We start from the raw sequence: 23,630 nt of genomic DNA, 5'->3' as shown, positions 1-23,630 counted from the left end.
ACCTTTCATTGTTCTTAGTGATAAAAATCTATCACGGCATGGCAACCTTAAAAAGTTCACTCATCATTTTCTAATCCCACTGACATTCATTAACCAGACCTCTTAGCAACATGCATATTATAATCTGCCACCATCAGTAAGGTCACTGTAGAGTTCTCATTACAAGCCCCCTACTTACAAGGTTTTGTAACTCTGTTGCAGAATTTAAGGATAACCAAGGAGTACTTCTTGTTGTAGTCTTGTCCACTTTTAAATTCTGGACAGGCCAAACCAAAAAAGAACAACATAAATGCCAAACAAAATCAAAACTAACAAATGAACAAACACCTCCCCACCCTCCCCAAAACAAAACAAAACAAAAAAAAAAAAAAAAACCAAACTACCCAGCCAAACAAACAAAACCCACAACTACCTTCTGTTGTCAGACACTGGCCTGACAGCAATTATTACAGGTAAGGTCACCGGCAGAAGTTCCCAAGAGGCATGAACGATATATTCATTTAATTAGCATGAAGTAGATTGTGGGGAAAGGTGGGGTTTGTATGTCTTACGTGACATATACAAAGACCACACCAAAATCAGAATTTGAACTTGAAAACTGCTGTTTTAAGAACTGTTACAGTTTAATGCCTAGGAGTTTTTTTATTCTATTTTACATTTATGGGTTTTCTAGTTTTCTGTTTGCGCAGAGACATCATTACGAACTGGCTAATGTTAATGATTTTGTCTTTTGAGTAACGTTTGGGTCCCATGAAAGGCAGTGACAAAACTCCAAAAGACTTCCCTAAGTCCATTTATTTTCCCTGAGCACTTTAGCCCACATCAAACATAGCATGTTTATAAATATACTTTGATTTTTATTTAACTGAATATCCAACTTAAAGATTTCAATTGAACACAGGCCCAAGGAAAAATTTAATACTCTAACATCAAGTTTTATTTGTGTCTTTGACATAGTGTATAAGTAGATATTAAAATGCACATATGTTTTCTGCTGATTTTCTGTGAACAGTAATGCATATTCCACACAGGACTGAAAGTACAATCCAAGAAACATCCACAGAAAATTCTTGCCAAAAGTGAGGAACAATGCTGTCTTCAGGACAGACCAAATAAAGAGTTAGTCAGCAAAAATATTGCTATAAATTATACCCTGGGCAATAACATGTTAATTTGTTTTTCAGCTAGTGGGAGTTTCATTACTGATGGCACATAAATGAGGATGCCTGTGGTTTATTGCATGCAAGCTGATGTTTTCCTCCACATTTATTCTTCTTTATGCATAGTCTTGCACTTCTCCAACCATGAGGTATTCTTTATGTACTGAACTTCCACACATGCACTGGAAAGTATACTCTAAAAGACTGGTAAAAAGTTTGGTATAGTGGTTTATGGAAAGGACAATGGTTTGAGTCAGAAATCAAATATGCATTTTCAAATACTGAAAACCCTCTTTTCACGCTGAGTTACACAAATTTCTCCCAGCAGTCAGTTTCTGCGTGGTCTCTTCTCCTTTATGTTGAAATAGTGACTAATCTTCCAAATGGCTTTCACTCACTTCCTCTCAATTTTGTTGCACTAATATCAGGGCAGCAGAATGACTGAAACTCAGTTAGGCAGGACTGGAATGTCTAGGCTGTGATTTACCTGGGAGAGTCACAGCTGGGAGCAGCAGCTAGGTAATGATTGCCAGGAATGAGCAAACACAGGAAGTCTCTGCTCTCCTTCCCTTGATCCCTGATAATAGTGCAGGCCTCATTAGCAAATGCTTTTCAGCTCTAACAATCACCAGGAAACTCCAGACTACTGCCAGCCTGGAAGGAGGGAAGGGAGGGGTTGCACTTATCATCATCATCCTCAGATGGACCAGAGGTTATCACATTTGCACACAGTGAGAAGCATCTAACTGCTCACCTATCTGTATGTGCTTCAGTTTGACTTCTTGTTGAGCAAAAACCTCTTAAATACAAGTACCATTGGCAGAGTACGGATAATTATCTGGAAAAATCCAGACTACTGAATATGTGTTTCCAGAATTCTTATTACTTTCCTTCACTTAATGTAATACAGGAAAAAGCCAGAAGAGAACCCTTTCTACACCAGTTAATGGAACTAGAGCTAGAAATACCATCTGATCCACTTTCCTCTTAGGTAAAGGGATTACGGACAAGCAAACAAAGGAAAATATCCATTTCTGCTCTTTTTCCTGAATAATATCTTTGCTAGACAGCATTCTCAGGAATCACTCAAGAGACCCCCTTCAACTCCCCACTGTAACCCAAAAAAACCACACTGTGCTACTACCTTATGGTTCATCCTACGTTTTCCATTTAAGATAAATAAATTTCTGCTCTTCTCTGTGAGACCAGGGACATTAACTCAGCTTTAATGAGGGAATGTGCACAAGGGAGGATGTGAGAGACAGGTTTCCTTTCACCTGCTGATTTTACCTTGCTCAGAGCTGTGAGCCAAGAGGAGCCAAACTCCATCCAGCCCACCCAGAGATGATGACTGTCAAGCTGATGCCTTTCTAGACTGATCCCGTGTCAGGAGCACTGTTATTTCCTGGTTATCCTGTGTCACTTTTTCCACGCAGAACTCGGTCCAAATAGCTCAACAGGCTGCGTTAAAAGGTGACTGACACTGATGAAAACTGCACTGCCAAAAGCAGGACACAGCTTCTTCCCAAAGACTTTGTCATGTCTTTTAACACATTTTCAGTGACTCTTCTGTATTTTAGCAGGCCATAATGTGCTTGACATCAATTCCTCCTTTAGTATGTAAAAATATTCACATTGTTTAAAAGCTAGTGTAAACATAGAGCAACTCAATCTCCCATTTCTTCTTGCTTTAATTCAGTAATCTTTCAGGATCGAAAGATGAAGCCTGACTAAAAAGATAATTTTCAATCACTTGCTCAGTGGTCAAGGTCTAACCAATCCCATTCTTCCTTCATTGCTTTAGTTTATCTCGCTAATCTTCTGCTGCACATAAGAGATTATTTGCTTTCCACTCTCTTTTGTCCTGTTTCTACCTATCTCCTTCCCCCATCACTTCTCTCTGGTTTCCCTCCTTCTTGCCTTTCTCTCTTGCCCATTGCACACTCACAAATCTTCTCAGCTGGAGCTGTCTTCCAGACTCTTCCACTTAATCCTGGCTCCTCTTTTTCCCTGTCTTCCTTCATCTTTTTAGTTTGTCAGTTGCAAACCTCTTCTACCCACTGTCATCAATTTGAGGGTTCAAAAAAAATGAAAAGAAAAAAGTCAGCTGGGTGAGAGTTAATGTTATGAAGTGTGTGTGTGTGTGTGTGTGTGTGTGTGTGTGTTGGGTAGGAGTAATAAAGCCTCTTTATCTCTGATACTGAAACCATTAATGGTTTCTATGTGGTAATATTGTATTGCCTAGCAATTCCACTTACTGAGAGTTCCTAAGGGCTCAGTTCAGCTGAAGGGACACTGAAAGTAGTGATTTTACTTACTAAGCTAACTACTTCTTATTATGCAAAATTGGGTTTGCTCTCAGTTTGGTGCTGTAATTCTACTTAAAACATTTTTATTATAATATTTACTTGTTTCAGTACCGTCTTCTCAATTATGATAATTCTACACTTAGTTCCCCCGCATAAATATGAAATGTTCACAGCTTTTTTGGGGAGCCACTGTAATGCTTCAGTTTGAACCCATTTATCTACTGCAAGAACACAGGCAATGCCAAAAATAAATCTCTTTCTTCACTGTTTTCCTTAAGCTCTTGATCAAGCCAGATTTTAAGGAGTCCTGATGAGAACAGTGAATTTTCCTCAAGAACACTGTATGAATTTAACTTAACTTTTCAATCAAAGTACATTCTACAACTTTTCAGAGAGTTTCTCTGCACCTCTTCACTTACTGTCCAGACAACTCAGTAGTTAGGGTCAAACCATAATCATATAAAGAGAAACAGCAGCTGAGAGAAACATTATATTCTGTTCAGTTCTTCACTACTCAAAAAGAATGCAATACCTAACAATGTTGGAATAACTGGAGGTGTGCATCTTCTGAAACACTGAAATAAAAACATGGAGCACAATACTTGAAATTAAATCACCATGAAGTAACCAAGGAGCATTCATAGTAAAAAGGAGAAACAAACCTTAGAAACTCTCTTCAGATGCTCTCTCTATAGTTTCTGATTAATTTTCCTCTCAGAGACCCTAACTACAAGAGACTAATGTGAGATCATCAACATCCAATGTGTGAAGAAATTAAGTTTCCCTGTATGGAAAATCCAATAGAGTTCAATAGCAAATTTTTCTAGTGACTGGAACTTAAGTGCCTACAGAATACAACAGATCAGTTATATTCCTGTTGTGGAGCTCTCCAGTCTAGTTAAAAATTACCATAAAATCCCTTCCTAGTGAAATTTTACAAAACAGATCATTAGCAGGTGAAACCATTATGGATGCACTACCACTAATAAGATTATGGTAAACAGGAGGATTTGGCCCATGTGTGTTTAGAGTAATTTGATAATGAATCACTGAAAATTTCTGTTGGTTTTAACAACTGTTAAATTCTACATCACTTTCCCATATTGATCTTCCATGCTCTGTTGTCTTCTCTGTTTTTTTTAACAGGGAACCGCTCCCTTCACCATATGGTCCAGCCGCTATCCACAGTTTTCTCTGCTTATTTCACCATCATGTAACACTCTCCTCTTCTGGGAACTAGATGACACAGTGACATGCGAATGTTGCTCACAGCACAACATGAATTTCTGCTGATTTTTCTGGCACAGTACAGCAGGGGCTGACCAGGGCAGCCTCCTGCATAAAACATCTGCTCTGCAGCCTTGTTTTCCTTCCAAAATCCTCCATAGTTTTAAAGACTAACCTGCACAGAACTGGCACAGAGACACTCTGGGTTCCCAGCAGAGGCAAATCCTTCACTGGTATTTCAAACTACTTTGCTGAACTTTGAATATTCTGGGTGCTCCTTGTTGAGCACGTACCATGTCAACCTGTAGTCATCAGAGTATCCCTTTGGAGGGTGCCTGAATACAGGGATTTAGAAAAGCAAATCCATATATGCCATCCAGCAACCTAACAATGTGGCATTTCTTGTAAGGTCCTTATTTACAGAAAGAATTTTCCAAGGATTCACCAACCATTAAAAATCACATACATGCAGAAAATTCATTGTTCTTAATGTCATCACATTTTACATGCTCTGAAATGTGGCCACTTTACACTAAGAGGCTGAGAATTGGGTGTGTGCTGAATTTTATAAGTCTTGCTTCCTTTAGCTGCACTAGGTACAGCTACAAGATGATAAAAAATCTCTCCACTTTTCAACCACATTTTCAGCATACAGCTGAGTTTGATGAATTCCCCTGAAGAGGTTAAAAGAAAGATCTTATTTTTCTCTGTGTAGGAGTAATTACTTTGCCAGGCATTCAATAATCTTGTCTTGACAAAAATCATATTTGCAGTTTGATGAGATTTCAGTATTGCAGATTAAAGAAGTCAACACTTATTTTATATTAAGATGTGCCTGCATTCAACATTTTGTTTTTCTTTGTGGTGAAATATATCTCCACAGGTTAAAGCATTTCCTCTGATGCCAAAGTAGGAAAGAGGAAAATAGAGTACAAACCCTCCTAAGATTACAGGCTTTAAGTGCCTTATGGACATCAAAACTATCTCATACCTTCCTTGGGGCAAAACCCCCTAGTATTTCCAGACAGCTGTCAAAGTCCTCAGCTCTGCCATTTGTGTTGTTTTTTGACAATGTAAAACTCTGCTGCACTTTGAACTTTTGAAATAGTGGCAAGAACAAGCAGAACTGGATCTAGCAGTAACAACTGGAATCAGGGAAGGTTGCATATATTCCATATTGCATATACGTTCAATGTTCTGGTGTAGGAAGGTAAATGAAATGGGGATGAGCTCAATAAGGTGATATTGCACCACTGCAGTAATCCAGCTTCTGTGAGCTGTATCTAACAGGATGCAGTTCCTACAATCACATGGCTCTGTGAAAATACTACAGTAGAAAATATACAATGTGGGGCTCAGCATGCAAATTAGCATCGAACTTTGTACATTCCCAACTGAAAGAGGCAGCAGTTACCAAGGAAGGAGACCCAAACGCCCTTCCCCCATACAGGCCAAGTGTCTCATATACTTCAAGTCCGCGTATTGCACTTGTGATTAAGAAGAAGGGATAGAGGTAATGTTTTCACACAAATTAAGTCAAATCTTCCGTAGAGACCTACTTTGCACAGAGGTAGGAAGGAGTTGAAGAACTTCTTTACAGCTTGTGTGAATTGTTCAGATAGGGCTTTTAAAATGCACAGCTCCATGGAGACCTCACCAAGAATTCCCGACTCTGTCACCGCACACTACCGCTGCAGCTGCCAAAAAGCAGCCAGCAAAAAAAAAAAATATGTCTTTTCCCATCAATAACAATAATAATTCCCTTCCCCAAGCCCATGTGAGTAGCCCACAATTGTTAACTAGTCTAGGCAAAACAAGTAAGGTTGTGTATCTGTTTTCAGAAAATCTGACAGCATGAAGAATTGAGATTGACATTAAAGTTCCATGAAAATAGCCTAAAAAACTTGGTGGTAGAGAAAAGATGAGGAGAACAGTTTATTGGATTGAGTACTGAGTGAGAAAGGGAACAGGGAGTCAGGTAAAAGAAATGAGGGTGGATTTTTAAGCCACAAAGGCATGTCAGAGTTGGTAGAGCAAAACGATCAGTAATGAAGGACAGAAGAGCTGGTTGTCATTTTGGCAGAGGGCTAAATGAAAAAGGGCTACAGTGCATGATTTCAGTGAAGTTTGGCATGGAAATGCAGGCTTGGAAATTAAAGACAGGGAGAGAAAATGGATGAATGAAAAACAATTTTGTAAAAAACTCTGAATATAAAACTTCTAGTAACTGATGCCTTAGCTAGTACCAGTATCTGGAAAATAGGATTATTTTAGTGCTGCTTCTAGCAGAACTTTCATTGTATAAAAATCTGGTCTCTATTTTTCAAAAGCCTAAATATAGGAGGGGAAAGTATTGTCTGTCAGAGAGCCTTTTTTGATTAATGAAGAAATGCAAGTGTAAAATAAACCACTCAGTGTTGCAGAAATATTTGTGAAGTATCCGAAGCACACAGTAAAGGCGAAACCTGTATCTGCTTACAGTTCAAACCCACAACAAAGGTAGTGGCAGTTTTGAACACCTCAAAATGTATGTAGTGATTGAACATAATGTAATGATCAAATGTCAGCCTTAGCTATTGTGAAATGGGAATTCCCCACAAATCCTGACTATGTTCAGTCTCTGTGCTCATTTCCTGACAGAGGAAGGACCATGATATGATCGAGGGCCTCTTTGTGGAAATGGGGTTAGGGGGCTTGGCAAATCAAGGTACATTCATCTGGTTTACCCCCCTGACACACGCTTGGATACCCAGAAATTATTTGTACCAGTTGAGTTTCTCTAATTGCTTTCAGATCAAGGATAAGTTTGTTTCAATAAAATTTATCTGTCCCCAGCAATTACTCTGTTTGGTGCAGAACTCACTTCTGGTTTAGATTTTCATGGAAAGAAGGAAAGAAAGAACGAAAGAAAGAAAATATATTTTAGGTCTCAGTTCCTTTGGTCAGAAAATTGCCCATAGTATACATTCAGTTTAAACTGTCAGAAAGGAAAGAAGAAACTTTTCCTTGATACAGATGAATGTTTTCCCTTGTAATCTAACAACTAGAAATTGAATGGATGTGTGGGTAATTTTAGAACCCAAATCAAATACAAAACCAAAACCAATGTCTTAAGAGTCCTTTCGTTCTCTGAAAATAAAAGGCAGAAAATAACAGCTGTCATAAACAAGTAATTATTTTAATTTTAATACCACACTTCATGATCTGACAGCAATTCTCCTAGTTGCACTCTGTCCTTTTAATGCCTTAATAATTTCTAGTTTTTACTCTTCATGTATCTGTAACTTGATGTAGTTCTGTGCTTCTTATAAAATGCTTAAACCTCTGTTCCCAGCACCTTTAGCCAAAACAATCCCTCTGAATACAAAATCCAAGGACACATTCATCGCCCTAGAGCCCAAAAATATGTAAACAATGGTGAAATGGGGGGAGTGGGCCTGGGGTGGTTAACATCATCACCTATGGGTGTGATTGGAGCCAATATGCCAATAGGACAGAATTTATGAAAGGTGAAGGGCTTATGAAGCAGTGTCCATTTGGGGTGTAGTCCCTCAAGGGGGACTTTGCTTGCCCAAATGTGCCTTGAAGGTCTTGAATACATTTGTCCACTTTTTATACTCCTAATTTGTCTTGCTCTCTGTTTCAGGTAGCCTGCTTTAGGCATCACTTTAACTTACCTGGTTAGGGAAGAAAAACGTATAAATCATGTTAAAGTAATTGCCGTGTAAATGAATCCCCTGGAAACAAGATACCTTACACGGTGAAACAACTAGAGGCTCTCCTTGCAGCCTTAACTTCGGTGAGATCTAGGGGGTGGAAATCAGAGTTAAAACTCATGTGGAATCGCATGCCGCCGTCGAAGAAACGGAGCACACATTTTCATCTCACCGACTTTGAGCTGTTTTGTCGGGCTTGTAGCGTAGCCCGCTCCCGCAGCGTGTCCGTCCCAGCCCTGATGCTCTGAGAGGTCAGCGGGGCGCGGGAGGAGCGGGGGGACGGGGAGATGGGGAAGCACAAGGGTGCCTAGAGGCGGATGCAGGGGCGGGCAGGGGCTGAGCGCTCCGGCCCCGGCGGGGTCTGCCGGCCCGGCGGAGACTCCGCGGCTCCGTCCCGCGGGGATGCCGTCCCGGGAGCGCGGCGGGCGTGCGCTCAGGGCTCCTGTCGCGGCGGGCGGGGAGCGATGCCCGGTGCAGCCCCCCACCGCCCCGCGGCCGGGCCGGGGGGATTACCGCCGGCGGCACCGGCAGGGGGCCTCGGCGGGGATGGGGAGAGGGGATTAACGTATTAGCGCCGCTTGCTCCTGCTGCCGGCTGGATCGCCTCCGAGACGGGGATTAGTGGAGCCGGCGACCACCGAGGCGGGATTGAGGCGGCGGGAAGGGGAAAAGGCGACAAGCCGACGGCCAGCCGCCAGCTGCGGTCTCAGTTTCCACTCCCCGCGGGGACGCGGCGGATGCGCCCACGGGGTACGGCCCGCCCCGGCCCTGTGCGCGGGGCTCCCGCGGAGAAGCGGCGACTCCTTCGGGGGGCTGCGGCTGCCCCCGTCCCGCACCGTGCTCTCGCCGCTCCCGCGGCATATCGCGGCCGCCCGGGGCCCGCCGGCGCGGAACGACTGCGATGCTCGGGGGCGGCGACAGCTCCGAGAGGACGGGCGAGGGCCGGGGGCGGCGGGTCTCCTCCGCAGACACCTGCTCGACATAAGCCCGGTGACGCTCGGCACCGGCCCCGAGGTGTCGCTGGCAGCAGCGCCGCCAACAGCGCGCGGCGGAACGTCGCTCGGTGCCCCGCCCGCCCGGGGGTCCCGCATGCCTCACGCCCCACGCCCCACGCCCTGAGCGGCGCCGCCGCGACCCCGCCCCCGGGCCCGCCCCGACGGGGCGTGTCTGCGGCGCGTGTGCCCCGCCCGTGGCGGCAGGGGCGGAACGGGGCGGGGCGGGGAGAGGGGCGCGCCCGCCCGTCCGTCCCCCCGCCGCGCTCCAGTCCGGGCTTTGTCTCCGCCTCCGCCGGCGGAGCCGCGTCCCGGGGGCAGCGGGCGGGCGGCGGGAGACGGAGCGGCAGCGGCGGGAGACAGAGAGACAGGGAGACAGGGAGCGAGGCAGCGGCTCTCCCACGTCCTCGCCGCGCACAGTCCAATGCCCGGCAGCCCGAGGCGAGCAGCGACTACGCTTTCCTGCTGTGGCACAGCGAGTGCCTCCAGCCTCGGAGTTTTCCTGAAGCAGCCGTCTCACCGGGAGCACTTTTGGTAGAGAGGGAGCAGGAGACCCCGAAATGACTTACCTCCCGAGGCGCGACTGAAGGGGACTTACTGGAGTGGAACCGTAGTGGAATTTGGGTCTGGAGAGGAGTTGCTAACGCTTTTTTTTTTTGCTTTTTTTTTCCTTTTTTTTTTAATCTTCTCCCCGATCACTCCCCTGTTCGCCCATTATTGGAAATGAACAAATTGCTTTTGCAGTTCAGAAAGTAGAAATATTAAATATATCATCCCCCGGAAAGCACATATGTAGTAATGACAAAGGATTGCAAAGGAGAGAGTGGCTCCAGTTTCCCAGAGAGATCCCCTAAAATGGATTACTAAATGGGACACTACATCAGCTAGTTGTCCTCTAGCTGCCCAGATACATGCACCGAAAAGGTACAGTACCCCCCTGTCCGCACCCCTACCTTATGTTTTGGGATTGCTCGGAAGGGAAGGCTCCCGAACGCCCGGCAGGCTCGGAAGGAGCGAGGGTGGTGTGTGGTTTGAGGCGGGCTGCTGCCTTCTGTCTCGACATCGTTTGCAGCGCCTAGGGAGGAGGAGAGCCGCCCGCAAGTGCACACGCTGAGGTTGCTGTTGTCACTTTCCCGGCATCTCGTGGCTTCGTCTTTCTTTTCCTTTTTTTATTTGCCCCCCTCTTTCTCTTCTCCCCCTCCCTTCCCCCAATTGCCTAACACGTTGTTCTCCCTCCCCTAGCCCTTGCATGCGCCGTGCTGGTCTCCTCGCCTCCCATCCCCGAACCCTCCTGGCAGGGGTCGCGCCCGCCGGGGCACCGTGGGGAGCTGGGCGGCCGCGGGACGCCGCCGCCGGGGCCGAGGCTGCCGGGCATCGTGTGGGGCTGGGTGGTGGGGTCTTTGTTACGAGAACTATGTGGGCGCTCCGTGCAGAGGCGTAACCCCACCGTCTCTGCTGTTCCCGCGGTGTAGTTGGGTCGCGGACGATGTATTTATTTATTGTTTTTTTCCAAGGCTGGCGCTGCTTTTTCGGGGAAGTGGCCGGGAATCGAGGCAACTTCTTCCGCGGAGCAGCCCTAGGCGCAGCCGCGGGCTTTGTTCACGATCGTGGGCTGGGGCCGCGGGCTCACCTCCCCGCCCGCTCCCCACGGATAGTGGCCGCCTGCCTTTCCGCCCTGGCCCCGGCGAAGGTGGGCTACCGCCTGCCCTCCCGCAGCCCCGCCGAGGGTGCCTCTGGGGTAGGGATGCTCCCCGCCCCTTTCTCCCGGCGCCTCAAGCCTCTTCCCCCGCGGTCCCGCCGGTGGCTCTGCCAAGCCGCTTCTCCGTGGCTGGGGAGCGCAGGCGGACGGGCTGGGGAAGGCCGGACCCCTTCGGGCGGCCCGGCGGGCGGGAAGCCTTGCGAGGCAGCCCAGCTCTTCTCCCTCCGCCCCAGCACTCGCCCTGTCGCTCCTTCAGCCCCTCTCCGCCCTCGGGTTCCGGGCCAGACGGGAGAAGCGGCGGAAAAGAGAAAGTTTTTTTAAGGGGGAATAGCAGGCTGGCCCTGCAGGAGGGGCTGCGGGCTGGCGACGCGGCGCCCCGCAAAAGCCCGGCGCCGCCGAGCACCGCTGGGGCCGGCGGCGGGGCGCGGGGAGGCCGGGCGGGGACCGGCAGCGGGGCTCCTTCGTGCCGCGGATGCTGAGGTGGGGAGGGATGCTGAGGAGGGAACAGGATGATGCCGAGGTGAATAGGGATGCTGAGGAGGGCACAGGATGATGCTGAGGGGAAGGGATGCTGGGCAGGGAAGGGATTTCACACTGCACACGCACACCCTGTGCCCTTATCTGCACGGGCAGGGAAGGCTCCCAGCCGAGGAGGGCAGGGTGCGTTGGGAGGCTGTGCCTCCGTGTGCGGTGCGCTGGCGACGCGGTGCCGAGGCACGGGGGGCGGCGGCGGGGGCTCGGGCAGCCCCTGGGGCGGCCGAGGGTCAGCACCGCCCCTCGCTCCGCCGCTAGAGAGGGCGGTGAAAAGTTTGGGTCTCCATCACGCGTGAAGAAAGTACCTGCTTCTTGCGAGGGCTCGGCCGTCCCACCGCCCCTTTCTTAGTGCCTGACTGCCTGGCTGCCCAGGGGAGGCGTTTCCCGGGGCTGGACCGGACGGCGTGCGGGTAGAGGGCTGGCTGGGGAAGGGGGGCTGAGGCTGCAGCCCGGTCAGTTGCAGTAGAGATGCCCTTCTGCCAGTCGCCACCGCCTCTGTCCTGCCTGGTTCATATCAGGGTGAGTCGCAAGGCGGTAACTGCTGGGTTTTCCATGGGACATGGCTCTGTCTTTCTCTAACCTTGACAGCTTGCTCAGGGGATAATTTGTTCTCCTCTTCCTCTCCCGAGCTAATTGCTGGTTTTGAAGTTTGTAAACATGCACGTTTGTGCTAGCGCCTGTGCAGCAGGGATGTCTAGCTGCTGCAGAAAATTATTTCCCTGATAGAGCAGCAAAAAATAAAGGCTTTAGTTAGCTCTGTGGTAAATTGTAATATATACTAATTCCTGGCAGTGCAAGCAAGGTGAATGCTTCATTTTCTAAAGGCGCACACGCAGCATGCAGGTGTTGTAAATAACGAAGTGCTAAATGTCCACAACCATTTTCTGTCACAGGGCTGAACGAGGTGGCTTGTTATTTGACATAGATTCTGCTAACTTGCTTTGTATCATCCAGCAATGACATTAATTATTAACTTAACCTCAAAGATAGTAGCCAAAAGGTGTGATTTTCCCCACTGTCTTTGCAACAGTTAAATCAGTGACTGCTTTTGGTGCGCATTCATTTAATTTAAGTGTCGTGCAGTAAACCATTCTCATCCACGTAATCTTTACTTAGTGAGTAAATCCTTTGACAATACTATAACAAAGTCCAGTAGTGTCAGGCTCTTTTGATTCTAAATTCAGTTCTCAAAATTCATCGAGTTTTTGTAGCATTTCTCTCATGGTAAGATTTATGCAGCTGTTATACCATATTCAGAGTTTCCTTTACCATTTGTTTTCAAATTAAAAAAGCAAAATTATCTTGCTGTGGTTAGCGTCTATTTTTTTTTTTTTTAATTTTTTAAAGATGAGACTGTTCTAGTGTATTGTGTGGGAATGCGGGTCTGCTCCAGCAAACCTCTTTCTTTATGGAATTGTCTTGAACATGGTTGAAAGCAAATACATGATTCAGTAGGATCAGGAATGTTTGTCACTCTTAGAGAAGTACAGTTGCCAAGGTTTTTCACTGTCTAGGGTATCCTTTTATCTAATAGAGGCCTGGTTTTAATATGGTAGCTTCTCAAAAGACAGAGAGAACTAACTTTAAAGCCAAATAATTTCATATGCATAAAAAAGTTGATTTCTTTTCTCCACCACCCTTCACTGGTGAAAATCTCTGGCATTCATGGAAACTTGGTTCAGGAGAAGCATGCCCAGATGAGATTTCTGTCTAAATTCTTAACAAAATCTAAAATAGTAAGTAATACTGTAATGTATATTTGCAACATTTGCTTTTCATGTACAAGGCATCAAATGCTTGAAGCACGGGTGAATGCTTTCAGGGACTACAAATTATGTAGTCACAGATGTTCTATGTGTTCTCAATTAGTCTACTTGAAAACTGTATATTCTTACTTAATGGCGAACCAACCTTATCGACTGAACTCATACTACTTGAACCAAAAAATAATGGAGCACTGACATCTGTGAGGGTGATGGCTAGTTAATACTTCTAGCTGCTTGAAGATGAAAGTGAATATTAGCCGTAGTCCCTTCTTAATGTTTGTAAATAGAAGATTGCAGTTACTGGTGTTTAAGACTGAAGAAGGAGGTGGATCGGGCTAAGGAGGAGGAGTTGCCTTCATTAAATTCTTGAAAAGAATTTTTAGAAAAAAGAAAAAGAAAAAGGGAAGGACAGAGATCAAATTAATGACCTGTGATAAATCCAGACTAGAATTGTTTGCATTAGAAAGGAAGTAGGTGATTGTGAACTTGCTTGTGCATGTTTTGTAAAGGGAAGGGGAAATTTGTCATCTTGTTTTGAAGAGCCATACATAAATACACATGAAAGGAGCTCACACGGTTTACAGCAGGGGAGACATAAAATGTTTTAGGATTAAATTGACCTGAGCTAATACATGTCTCGTATCCAACTTGTTTGCAAGAACACATTGTTATACTACCGAAACAAATGTTTTGTGTGTAGTACCTGATTCCCATACGCTGCAGCTGAGTGCTGAAAACAAACAACCCAGTAAATTCTGGGAAACAACATTGAAATTATATTGGATGCAACATATGCTGGAGTAGTTGAACCATACTAAACTAGAAGTTTTCACTATAGTAATTTGATACAGATGCTACAATATTTGACCTCCTACAATTCATTTATTGATGAAGCAAATCTTTAGCCTTCATCTTTCACAGTCTCATTCACCCAAGTAAGCTTTGCTGATCCAGGAAAGCCTTGCCTGCCAGAGTAATTTTCTGAGAGTAAAACGAGTTGCTGAAATATTACTTAAATGGGGGTCTTCTTTTGTGTTTAAGCCCCAAACTGAAAATACTGTTCTCTGCTGGGAATCAGTATTTGAGAAGGACCTGAAGCTATCCTGTGAATGCATTTGCTCTGGACGGATCCTTAATGTTAAGTCAGACCTAGATCTGCGTGTCATGGAAAAAGTCACATCCAACAAATTGTGACAAGCTTTGTTTGACAGGGCAACAGAAAAATAAGAGTCATAAGCAATGCTTTTTACTGATGACCATTTGAGTGTTTTATGCTTATGAATTCTGATTATCAGGATTATTCTGAGGTGGGTGAGACATTCTGGCAGTAAGACAGAGTCAGTAGTACAGAGTCTGACTGGTGATAGCATACAGCAACCATGAACAATGTTCTAACGTAGAAACAAGCAGCTGGGGGAAAGCCTGGACCTCAGGTCCCTAAAGGAATATTTTTATTTTAGGCCTGTTGCACCAGTCCCCTGAGTGAGGAGCAACTTAGATCTGCATAGGTTCTGTGAAGGTAACAGTGGACAACTCCAGTTCAAGCACAAACCTGGTAGAGCAGAGTTTGTCTGTTTTCTTTATGTGCTCTGTTACCCATAGCCATGGAAATAACTAAGTGTTTATGTTTCTGCAGTGTTAAGTGATCTCTAATTTTCCATGGTGAGGGATACTTTGGGTTTGGGTCCTCATTGCAACATGTCAATATGGCAGCACATCCCCGAGGCACAGCTTTACGTTTTAAAGGGAAGAGTGCCACCTACTGTGTTACAATTTTAGGTATTGCAGCTCCTGCATGTTTTGTGGAGCTCCCAAGCTTCTTGTTTGCCTATTGTGTTTTAGCCTCTGGAAGATGTGAAAGGACTCAAAATTAATTGTGGTATGGGAAAGGAGGGAGGAAAAAAAAGGTAGAAAAGAAGTACAAAATTAGGGTATTCTGGAAGTTTTAGGAGGGATTCTTTGAAAGAGAGACATACATAGAGGCATTTGCAGGTTTTGTCACTTCTTGTAATGGCTGCTAGTGTTGGAAATAGGGAAGGGGATAAGAGATCTATGCTTCCCTCTGTAAAATAATCATATCCCATCTTTCAAGCACCAGATGAACATAAATGAGGCTACCCAGTTTATGTGCTCTGAAATCTAAAGTTTAACTCTAGCTATAGTTTAATAAAAAAATAAGTACAATTCACTTAAAAAAATACACAAAAATATCTGCAACCCACCCACCCAAAAAAACCCCCAGCTTTCAGAAAAGGAAGAAGAAGATGAGAAAAAGCCTGCATGAATTTTCCTGTAATTTGCTGCAAAATTTCATGAAGTCTTACCTAGTACAGAACTGTAGTTATTTATCAGCCAAAAGGAGGGGTGTACTACGCTTGATGTGAATACACAGTCATTTTTGTATGAAAAGAATTTTTCCCCAAGCCCCAAAGTGTTTCTTTAGGGGCTGAAATAGAGATGTAAAATGAAGTATATAAACCAGCTATTAACAGAACTGCCAGTTGCTGTATCTGTAGAGTGAGGACATATGGTAATTCACTACATTCAGTGATGACCTTTCCTTTAAAAGTATTGTTAATAATAGGCACTTCTATGTAAAGTATTTATACTACATACTTCAAATTCATATATTGTGGACTATCCCATGCCATTTTTGTAGTTGGTAGTTTTTTGGGTTTTGGTTTTTTTTAGCTACTGACAAAACTGCTACTGAGGAACTTTCCACAGATACACACTTTTGCCATATGGCTGCAGTTCTGAAGTTAAAGTGTTTCCGGGGGCAGATGCACAGCATTGCTGCACCTATGTGACAGGGCAGCATGTCTGCTGTCCTCAGCATGGGAGGCCTTTGACATTATCTCTGTCATCCTTCCCAGGCAGAGCCATGCCTGGACTGCAGCACTATACCCTTTCCATGAAGCAGGCAAAAAAAAAAAAAAGCATTCCTACATTTTTATGATGTCTGTAACTAGCTGCCTTTAGTGAAAACTTAATGCTTATGAGAGTGGAGGGAAATAAACAATATTTCTGTTAAGCCCTTTCACCTCAATCTGAGAACATGTAGTTGGATGAAGACTACTGTACTAGTATTTTTACTGTCCATAATAGCAGAAGTTTCATTATGCACTTAAAAAGAAAAGGTATTCCTAACTGGCATTGATTTTACAATGACCCTGAGAGACTCAGAGACCTTCTAATAATGAAAATGTGTAGAGTATATAATAGATATGGTCGGGTGTTCCAGTTCAGCAGATGGAAAAAGTACTCTCCCGTAGGAATCCCCAACACAATGGGAAAAGCTGCATCCAAATATATTCCTGACTGCAGCAAACATTATTTCTACTTTCCTATCTGTGTCTGCCCAGTTTCATTCAGATGTTCTATATATTGAGTATTCCTCATATGGATTTTGTAGTTGAATAGGAAATTTCTAATGTTGCTTCCTTCACCATTGTTCATGAACATTTATCCATTGCTTGCTCTTGAGGCAGCCATTCATTGAAATGTTAATGAGATTTTGAACAGTTTATAGTTCCATAGGGGTTTTTTTGTTTGGGTTTTTTTGTGGTTTTCATTTCTGGAGAAAAAAATGTGGTTTTGTTGATGCCTTTCAAAATCTACTTTTTTTGGTAGATTGAGATGGATTCTATGCTAATTCCTCCTGCATTCCTGAATTATGGCCTAGCAAGGCACTGTCGCTGGGATCTTCATCTATTAATCATGGAAGCTGCTTTCTTATTCGGTTGCCATAGTTTCAGTGCCTCAGATAGTGTTGGGGTGCCTTGGGAAAGGCTTACGATACATTCGGACTTGCAAGCCTTGCAGTTATTTTGGCAGTAGAAGAGCTCTGAAGGAACAGAGAGCAGCATCCAACATTACTCAGAGTTGGATTAAAAGCGGAAACTTCTGGATATGTCTCTCCGGACCTTGTTATGTGAATGTCCAGATAATATTTACTCCCCAAGATTTGCTTTTTGTTTTGTCTTGCTGGTAAAATCATAGACGTTCAGAGACTAAATGCTACCTTTATCCATTGCAAGAACAAAAAAGGCTTTTCATTAGTTTTACTGATAAATGGTTGAGTAAATTAGGCCATTTAGGGTTTCCTAAGCAATCAAGGTGATTTGTTTTACATTCCCTTTTAACCTAGCTATGTACAGTATGATATCACATTTGAGACTGAGTTAATGTTTATTGCTACTTTAAATTTAATAAGACAATAAGAACCTTTTTGTTAGCTGCCAAGTGGCTTGAATTACAAAGTAGAAAAGGGGAAATACTTTTTCAGACAGAACTAAAGCTCTCTCATCACTGTGTTGGCACTGGCAGGGTTTTTTCAATGTTGTTTCAATATTTGTTCATAAACTCAGCATTAAAACATACATACTTTCAGAAATGCAGAGCTGTGAGAAGTTCAAAATAGCTTTTTTGGTGAATGAGAAAAATGGCAAAGTAGTAAACATGTCTAACAGGAAAGTAGCTGGAAGACTGACTTGTCAATGTAATGCTCAATATTAATTGAATTGTCTGTTATGCATAATATAAAATAATGCAAAAACGCACTTCAGTAAGCAAATCATTGTTTCCTTTTTCTTTTCCCATTGAGAAAAGATCTTCATTGCTCATGTGTGATCAATAGTAAGACACGTTTGACCAGATATTTAAATCCCAATTCTTCTGCATTTTACGGTGTCTCCAGAATGATGTGATATCCCTCCAGTTCTAATGAATCAATTTGAGTCTAGCACAGAAAAACTTGCTATGTATCTTTTGTTTACAAAAAAAAAAAAAAAAAAAAAGCCAGCCTTGACCATCCCAATCAGTCAAAGTATAATATTAAAAAGACGAGTAGTTGAGATTAAAGAATTCAATATAACTGGAATTAATCAGGAAAGCCGCTTATTTGCCTTCAGAAGGTTAGTTTGCATTCAAAGATTAGTTGTAAAGTTTCAACTTGGGACTTAACTACCCAGTCTTGTCAATTTTGCAAGTGAGATCAACATGCAAATTGGAAACATGTGCCTGTTATACGTAATTCTCAGGAGTTCTACAAATTGAACAAATTGAAGTCTAAAAATTTGACATGAATTTTAAAGCTTCATTTTTTGGTAGATGCACACAAAGTCTGTATTTGTAATTTTGTACTTTCAAGTAGTATGGAAGTTTCTGGTTTATAACCTGGCTTCTGCATTTGTGTTGTATGCACATATTTTACATAAAATTAATCCCAGTCTTCTTCCTGGTAAACTCACAATGTGCGTGTCTCTACTAGACTGACAGAATAACATTGCCCTGTAATTTTTTATTTCTCTTTGAATGGGAGGTGGTGATTGAGTAAGAAAATTGTAACAGTGAGGAAATACCTTACGTCAAAAGCTGTAGACGTACAAATTCCGTTGTGCTTTTTTCCTCAGAATTTATTATTTTCCATTTAGTTTCAAGTTAGATATAGAATCCCACTGCATAGAAATTAATTTAAGCATTTCTGTAAGGAACATTTGTACTTTCTTTAACACTGGTAGCATGGTTTTTCTGCTTGCTATTTGTTTTTTGCCTCCAAGAAACAGAGAAGTGAGTGATAAGTCAGAAGTCAGTATAAAAAGCTAGTCTGGTTTCTGTTGGAGGATAAAAAAGAATTTCTACTCAACAGCCAGCCATAAGCCCTTACTCCATTTAGAGTTTGGTGTACAACTACAGAATCATTTGGGTTGGAAAGGTCCTTGTAGATCGAGTCCAACCCTTTATCTAACACTTCTGAGTCCACCACTAAGCCATGTACCTAAATGCTACATCTACAGATCTTTTATATACCTCTATGTATCTTTTAAATACCTGAGTTTGGGACTCCGCCACTTCCCTGGGAATATTTTTCTTTCTGTTTATTTGTGGTTGATATCAAAGGTTTTCTGCATCAGATCTTCTTAAACACCTGAATCTTAGCATCAAATGTACCAGTCTTATCAACAAAAGAAAGTAATAATTTTTGGGAAAGTAACTTGTGTTTGTGTATTTTAAGCAATGTCACAGCGTTTGCTTAGCAAATCTCACACATATTCAATAGCATCTTTCCACCTGGACATTCCTGGGAGGTTGATGCTGGTCTTGGGCTGTTTGCTTATTAACAGACCTGACAGAGAGGAGAAGTGTGCCCTGCTCAGCCTCAGAGCTCCCCAGGTGCCCACAGCTAGCAGCGGGCGTAGGCGGAGCACTCCCATTCCACTGGTCCTTGGGAGAGGACGGATGGGGAGGAATGATCGGAGGGCAGCTGGAGCCCTGGCCTGCATGCCTGGGTTTGCGTGGGAATCCTGTCCCAAAACACCACAGCGAGGAAAAGGATGGGATGACATGCCTTTTCCGACAGTTGCTGCACACTCAGGGCACACACAGCCGGGTGTCTGTCGCCTGATGGCAGAGCAGAGGCTGAGTCCCACGGGATTATCTTTCTTGAGTGGTACTTCATGCCATGAGCATGGCTAAATGCAGCCTCGTATTTGATTCAAAAATGCTTTTTTTATTATACAGAGAGGATTAGAGGCTGTTCAACTGCAATCTTGAACTTCGGGTCATAGTCATTATATTACTGGCTTTTCATCAGAGCTCTCTAATGAAAGAAAGGCACCGTGCATTAAAATCAATTTTTGAATTTATTTTTCTGTATGAACAGAACTTGGTGCTATGTGTATAAACTTCTAATGGTATTCAACCCATTCTACTTCTGAATAATTTGTACTCATTATTTACAAATGTACAGCTTTTGCTATTACAACTTAGTGATCCAGACCATATTAAATCAGAAATTATCACAGTTAAAATTTGTTGTGGTCTGTTATATGAGGGTGATTATGTAACATATCTTTTAAGAACTGTGTTCCTGGAGTAGAACTTTGTTTTCTAGAAGTACATTGTTCAAAATTTTGTTAGTTTGTTTGTTTGTTTTGGGGGTTTGGTTTGTTTTTGGGAAGAAGTTTAGGTGGAGAGTTGTGTCAGGTTTCACAAAGAAGTAAGAAGACAAACTTTATTGTAGTGATTCTTTGGAACGCTTTTTTATTTCACCCAGTGAAATTATTCTTGATTTGGAATAGGAATTTGTTTTTCTTTAAAAAGAAATTAAGAATTAAATCCTTAAAGATCTGCTGTGGGAAAAGGAAAGATTTTTGCATGAGCTACTACACTTTTTCATTATTATCTGCAAGGTGTTTCCTTTTAATTCTGTTGTGGGGAAGTTCATCATGTTCAGAAACAGACTAATTCTATCATGAGATGTGTATATTTCAGGGTGGTGTCGTCTTTTTTGCTTTATCCTGTTCTACGCAAAAGACCTAGACATGCTGCCAGAACACTTCCTTTCCCAAGATAAAAACAAAAAAAGAGAGATCCTGCTCTCATTCAACAATGCATGTAGTCCAAAAGGCAGATTGAGCCAACCTGGAGCTAATGACTTGAAGGTGTGAGATGAAGGCTGGTGACTGGATGGCTGTGAGAAAAATGCAGTTTGATTTCTCAAAACATTCTTAGTAGTACTACATATGTGTGTTAAAGTGTCTGTCAGAGAAAAACTTTGCAAATATAAGGCAACCTGTGGAATAGAGTAAGTTCTCTGACACATGAAATTTAATTCCTTTTCAATGCACCTTTTACATTTGTAACTATTTGTTTTTGTTTGTGTTCATCTTTGTCATAATCTCACGTAGCTGAAATCCTGGAGATATCATCTGCAAAAAAAAAACCAAAACAAAAACTCAAAGAAATAACACCCAACTCAAGTGGTGTTTATGTGAGAGAGGCAATTCAGTGACGCCCTTCCTGGTGACAGGTTGGTACGATTAAATGCTGGTGATGTTCTGCAAAGGGGTGGAAAAGGTAGACTATATAATGCCTGCAGATGTCAGAGGAGTGTTCTGCAAGAACGTTTGCATTGAATTACCTTGAGTAGCAAATCAGTGCATTAGACCTTTCTTTCCTTTTTTTTTTCTTCTTCCCATAAATGGTCAGTAATTTGTTTTAGTTTGAAGCAGATGAAAGAATTCATTGTTATCACAGTCAAAGAACTTCAAGAACTTTTCAAAACCTGAAACATCTACACACATGCTTAACCACTGCACTTTTAGAAGGACTACTCCTCCCCTCATCCTTTGTGCCAGGCTCCAAATATCCCAACAGTCTATTCAAATGTGTCCTTAATTTACATGAATATGTCATCAGAACCAATTATATTGCTTATGTGTGTAAGTGAAGAAGAACTGCATGGAGATGAGAAAATACAGGTTAGCAGGATCTAACTTTTGATCCGCTAGCATCAAACAGAAAACTGAGGGTACAGTTTTGCATCAGATTGCATCTCCATGTTTATTATATTAGGCTTGGAATTTGTCTAGAAAAGCTAACCTCTGACTTGTTTGTATTGGTGACATAAACCTTGTTGACTTCATTAGGAGTTATTAATTATTGATTTTTTTTGAGGAAATTAGCTCACAAGCTCAAAATGTCAATAATAATAAATAAAAATATCAAAACAATCAAGAAGGCAGAGGACTGCAATGGATCTGTAAATTGAATTGGAATTTTAGCTTCAAAGATTCAAGTACTGGAAATTTTTCAACAGTAAAGCAGCAGAGAATGTGTTAGTAGGGGGGCTGGTGTGCTACTTCGCAGCTGCACTGCCTACTTGTAGACAGCCGTCGTATGACAGCCTGCTCTAACAACTACCCACATTTAAATAGCAGAGTTGTGTAAGAATGAACACAACACATTTACCGAAATACATTTATGGTGGGGAGAGCCTTAAATATTTCAGCGGGTGGAATACACTGAGATAGAATCTGTCGCATTTTCATTAGACTGCAAGTCAAATCTCGGAGGGAGGGAAAGTAACTTTTCTTCCCGTTACAGAGTGGCCTTAGAAATTGCTACAGATATAAGAGAATAAGAGCATTCACTTTTTGACACAGTTTTTGATGCAGGGGTACGGGTGTAAATGATAGTGGAGAAACAGAAGAAGGGCTTGGTCCCATATATTCTTAGGCTGAATGTGAGAAGTGCTTGTCTAATTTTTAAAGTTTGCCGACAGCCTGTTCAGGGCGGTGTGTTTGCGAGTGCCATTTGTGAGCTGCGCCCGGCGCTTTCCGTCGCATGTCGCCTGCCCTCTTGTGTCTGCAGAGCTCCGTGCAGGCGCCAGTGCCAGGGGGACAGCGGCGAGTGACAAACATGCCGCACAACCGGGGGAGATGGGCACAAGCCGTGCTCTTCAAAGGCGCTGCTTTCGCCTCTGTGTGTGTGTGCGCGTCTTGCTGTTTCGTGTGCGGTGTAAAAAGCAGTGTAGTTTTCGGCTTCCTTATATAGAGGCAGAAACATCAGAAAGTGGGTTAGCCAAACTGATGTGCAGAAAAGCTCTGGGAGTGAATTTGAAGCGATAGGTAGAGGCTGTAATGCATATGATTAAAGTGAAACATGCTGCCTACACAAGGAATTGGTAACAAGATTCTTTCACAGCTTTCATGTCTCAGCCCCGCTTTTACAGAAAATAAATTCATGTTTGGTTTCAGTGGGTGTGCCGTTTTGCTCAGCCCTACAGGATAGATAAGACAGGCAAGCTATACAAATGCAGCCAACTGAACACAAAATAATAGTTTGCACTGAGCAGAAGCAGCGGCTGTGCTTATTGGCAAAGCAGCGCCCCGGATTAACATTTCACTTCTTTTAGTGCTTTATTGTTCAGTACTCAGAGGGAAGGGAGGCTAAAAGCACAGATTAAGTTAAGGCAAATTAGTTGGGGGTGGGGTGAGAAGAGAAGAGAAGAGAAGAGAAGAGAAGAGAAGAGAAGAGAAGAGAAGAGAAGAAGAGATATTCCATGTTCTTTAAACAATTCTTTTTTCTCCTCTTCAAACAGAAGCGCAGCAATTGCTGCAAGCCATTTAATAGTTTCTGGCAGTAGTTCTACCACATCCCCTTACTCATATGAAGTATATTTTCTGTAGTTTAGAAGAGTATTTAAGTACTCTCTCATGTTTAAAGAGCTTCCAGAATTATCTGAAGTTTTTGCAGGATGCAGGAAAATAGACTGCAGCAGCTGTATGTTGTCCCAGTGTTTAGAAAAAAAATAAATAGTAATTCAAGTAATTATTTTCAAAGTGGTTTAAAAATCAGCTGAAAATGGGCTTGATGCACAAATCAAAGGTCATTTTAACTTTCAATTTTCCAGTTAATTTTTTAAAATTATTATTTTATTAAG

At 43.0% G+C, this 23,630-nt stretch overlaps 1 protein-coding gene across 5 annotated transcripts in view; it reads left to right on the top strand.

The window, feature by feature from the left end:
* The first annotated feature begins 9,693 nt into the window (after window positions 1–9,693).
* Window positions 9,694–23,630, top strand: part of SEMA6A (semaphorin 6A) — a 119,844-nt gene continuing 105,907 nt past the window's right edge. For 4 of the 5 annotated variants that reach the window (XM_085042735.1, XM_085042734.1, XM_085042733.1 and 1 more), the window contains exon 1: window positions 9,694–10,327. The gene's annotated coding sequence lies outside the window, so the exon portion shown is untranslated. Of the gene's footprint in view, window positions 10,328–11,946; window positions 12,156–23,630 lie in introns of those variants that run through there. The other variant, XM_085042732.1, reaches the window with a different exon arrangement.

Source organism: Lichenostomus cassidix, chromosome Z (assembly GCF_008360975.1).
Source record: "Lichenostomus cassidix isolate B80296 chromosome Z, HeHo_3.0, whole genome shotgun sequence".
Classification (NCBI taxonomy): Eukaryota; Metazoa; Chordata; class Aves; order Passeriformes; family Meliphagidae; genus Lichenostomus; species Lichenostomus cassidix.
Note: the sequence above shows the minus strand (reverse complement) of the source record. Positions and strands in the feature narration are given on the sequence as shown.